Here is a 4,051-nt window from a genome sequence, read left to right on the forward strand (position 1 = left end):
CGATGTCCCTATATAAGTCGCCACGTTCCTCTCATTGTGGCTGGAGAGAGCGTCGAGTCAACATCTCAAGGAGGAGGAAGAACAAGAACAAGAAGAAGAGAAGGCAGCAATAGAAGACCGGGCCACCACTAGTAAAAGAGCTGGAAGAAGGCATGGAGGCCCGGCAAGAAGAACCGAAGAGGGGGACAAGACCCCTGAAGTCGGAAGAAGAGGCGGCGATGACAGAAGACCGGACCACCGCTAGTAAAAGAGCTAAAGGAAGAAAGCGGAGGCCCGGCCGCGCGCCCACCCCACCCCAAAGCACCTTGTCCCCATGTTGATGAGGACAAGGGCCTTTTCCCGACAACCCTGGCCATTGGTTGTCAGGGTCTGCAGGTGGGGGGCTTATCGGAATCCGTGAGCCCCCTTTAATAAGGGGGTCCCCAGATCCCGGCCCCCCACCCTATGTGAATGAATATGGGGTACAATGTACCCCTACCCATTCACCTGTGAAAAAAAGTAAAAAAAAAAACACAACACACAAGGGTTAATATAGTTTATTGCACAGCTCCGGGGGTCTTCTTCCATCTTCGGGGGTCTTCTCGCCGGACTCCTCTGCTATCTTCTGCTCTTTTGCTAGCTCTTTCACTGGCGGAGGAGCCCGGCTTTCTTCTTCACCGCCGCCCTTTTCTTCTGACTTCGGGGGTCTTGTCCCCCTCTTCGGTTCTTCTTGCCGGGCCCCCGCGCCTTCTTCTAGCTATTTTACAAGCGGTGGCCCGGTCTTTTGTCGCCGTCTTCTCTTCTGGAGATGTTGCCTCGTCACTGTCTCCGGTCACAATGGCAGGGACGCGGCATGCGGCAACTTATATAGGGACATCACCAGATGATGTCCCCACCCATTATGATGTCACAGTCCCAGAGGATGCAATGTACCCCTACCCATTCACCTGTGAAAAAAAGTAAAAAAAAAACACAACACACAAGGGTTAAAATAGTTTATTGCACAGCTCCGGGGGCCTTCTTCCGTCTTCGGAGGTCTTCTCACACCCTCCATATTGAGGCCCCCCTTTCCTGGCCGGCTGGGTAGCGTGCTCGGATAAGGGTCTGATATGGACCTAGGGGGGACCCCCCACGCATTTTTCGGCGTAGGGATTCCCCTTTAAGTCCATACCAGGTGACGGGGCCAGCGATGCCTCCTTCGTTGGTCCCGGCTATCTGGAGACACTCTCAAAATAAGCGGACTTTCCTTTGCGTGTGTGGGAGAGTCCGTTCATTTCAAAAGTACGGCGGATAATCTGCTACGTGTGTATACTACTAAAACTAAATGGTTTAGTTATATGTATGTCTGATTCATTTCCTACAGATAAATAGAAATGCATATTTTACCAGAAATCCCAAAATCTCTTGTCCGAGAGAGGTCAGCTTTTTGTCCCGATGGACATTTCGTCCCTTCCTTCATTTTTTCCATTCTCCTCTCTCTCAATCTTTCTTCACACTCTTATCCTCCAAAGAAAGTAGGCGTGGATGTGTTTTCCACGTAATCAATGTCATGAAATTACGTATTATTTACTATGTACCCATGACACAACTACCTAAAGGGGGCAGTATTAGAGTAAAAATCATTTTGGAACTTTCTGTAAAAATATCACTTCAAATAACCTTTGACTTAAACCTTAAAACCGTAAATATAATAGGATAATCTATTCTATGGCGGTGTGTCAGACTTCTAGTTCGTAGAATATATTGCTTTAAGAAAGTCTAACAATGGCAATTACTTTTCCTCCAAATTCCTTAGAGAGCGGTAATTGGTTTTCAAAATACAATGGTTATTTCACATATAATAGTTTCACTGATATTAATTCTGTACATTTACTCTCATTCATAGTATTTTAAACATGAATCCCTCATACTAAAAATATATATTAATATATTTCAATGGGTAAAATCAAACAAAATATAATGAATATATGTTGAATATTATAAAAGTACATTAACCAACATATGGGAAATTATTCAATTAAGTATGCATATAACTGCTCCATATAATGTAATAATAATACAATATAAATTATTGCTAATGCAGTTACTTACAATCAATAATACTTGTTCATAAGGCAACTTTAAATAAGCCCCTATTTCTTTTTTCCAGTAATGAGAATTTTTTTTTTAAGTTTCTATTCATTCTTCTAGTTGAGACATGAGTCATCAATCTCATTATACAGATTCTGCCACCATGGCCAGTCCTTATCTAGTTTTTGTTGTCTAGGACTCTCATAATGTACGACCTGGGAGAATATGCGATAAGGTCTAACAGATGAACAATATGGCTTCCAAGATGCCCATATATAAAATAATATGTATAGGTCCTTATATAGGAGGTCATAGGGACACCCAGGGCGCCTATTGAATTGGGAATTTTCCCATTGAGGCGCCCGTTGGTATGGCGATACTCTGCTCTATGCTCCGGGAGACTATCATGTGTGGGGAAGTGACGGGTCGGACCTGTAAACGTTAAACCATAAACGTTCCCCTGGTAACCAGCGAGCATTGATCGTGGTTTACGTAAGGCTCACTGTGTTCACTGGGAAACGTAGTCCGCCCTGTCCTCCCCCCTCTCCTGGACATACGCAGTGCCGCCTAAAATGTCCGCATCGAGCCGATGACGTCAGACTCCGGCTCGATGGGCGGTAGCTTATAAGCTGGGCGCCATTAGGGGGAAGGTACTGGCGGATACGCTAGGCTTATCCCAGACACTATCGAACGCTGCATGTAAGTAACAAATATAGACTCCATATGCTCTAGATCTTGATTTATTGCGATCTTCACAAAGTAAAAAGTATCTTTTCCTTACATATTTGTAGGCACTCGACGAATTGAGAGTTCAGCCTAAAAGCGCTATTGTGTACTGCTGCAGTGATTCTTTATAATCTGGAAATCTTTTTACCCCTGTTACCTGACTGGTTTATTGCCTATTCCCAGTTCTATACTATCTTTAACAATAGTAAGTATAAATATGGATCAAATACCTTATATTTTTACCTAACTAATACTCGCTACTTCAAGGGGTGCTCCTAACTCTCAACATATTATTACCTGTTATTTAAGGTGTACTTTGACCTTCACCGTAATTGTTATGATTTAAACTTTCCTTAATTGTTAGGGTCATCTAAGATGACCTGAGTATTAGAGGCTCCTTGGTGCCCCCCCCCCCCCCCAGTTTTTCCCTGTATTAATTTGGGCGTTCAAAAATATTTTGTATTTTGGGAATATCTTTAAGATTTTTATTGTATATTTTTTGTTACCGCCCAGACTGGTTCCCGCCTATGCCCTCTTAAGCCGTTTCGCTCCACCGGCTGGAAGGGTAGTCCTGTACACCTTTTACATCTTGAGAGGCGTCTTTTCATTGGACGGTGGATTTGAAGGGAGGGTAAGCCCCCATGAGGATCTAGATGTGGTAATAAAATTATTAAGCTGTCTTTCTATACTGAATGTATCAATAAGCCTGGATAATTATATTAATTGTAATTTGCTTCTGTTATTATCTGTTATTAGCTTGCATATCCCCTGAGGAAGCTGTTGTGAAACATGTCGGGATAGATGACTGCAAGCTTTTTTTCACCCTCTGTATTATGTGGATCGGTTTTTCTGCTATTTTGTAACTATGCAATGATTGCAAATGTGCAAATTTTAATAATTGATAATAAAACTAATTGTTTTATGTTCTAATTTTTCTTATTGCTGTACTTTCAATATACCAGCACTGTAAAAATCCCTTTTCCCTTTCTTCTATTTTTATATAATTCAATCTTGTTTGGGAAATCCTGTTCTATTGCCAGTGGTACCGGCAAAACCCAATGGCAATAGTAAGAAATGTTATGGCTATATTTATATCTCACTTAAATGATTAATAATACAAGAAATAAGTGATTAAACCTTTGTCTATATAAGAATAAAAATGAACGATAACAGTGTGAAAAAAAAAAACAATTACATTTATTTATACAGAAAAGAAACTTTAGAATGATTAGAACTTATCATATATCTCAAGTGATGGTACAGGTACAGTGTTGCT

General features: G+C 41.5%; 1 long non-coding RNA gene across 1 annotated transcript; it reads left to right on the forward strand.

Moving 5' to 3' along the window:
- Nucleotides 1-209: 209 nt before the first annotated feature.
- Nucleotides 210-3,801, forward strand: LOC143975169 (uncharacterized). The gene is made up of 3 exons (XR_013272335.1): nucleotides 210-2,980; nucleotides 3,289-3,433; nucleotides 3,532-3,801. It is a non-coding gene; the product is annotated as an uncharacterized LOC143975169 (long non-coding RNA).
- Nucleotides 3,802-4,051: the final 250 nt, after the last annotated feature.

The sequence above is a fragment of the Lithobates pipiens genome, unplaced genomic scaffold (genome assembly GCF_037356315.1).
Source record: "Lithobates pipiens isolate NorthernLeopardFrog02 unplaced genomic scaffold, aLitPip1_a1.2 Scaffold_13, whole genome shotgun sequence".
Lineage (NCBI taxonomy): Eukaryota > Metazoa > Chordata > Amphibia > Anura > Ranidae > Lithobates > Lithobates pipiens.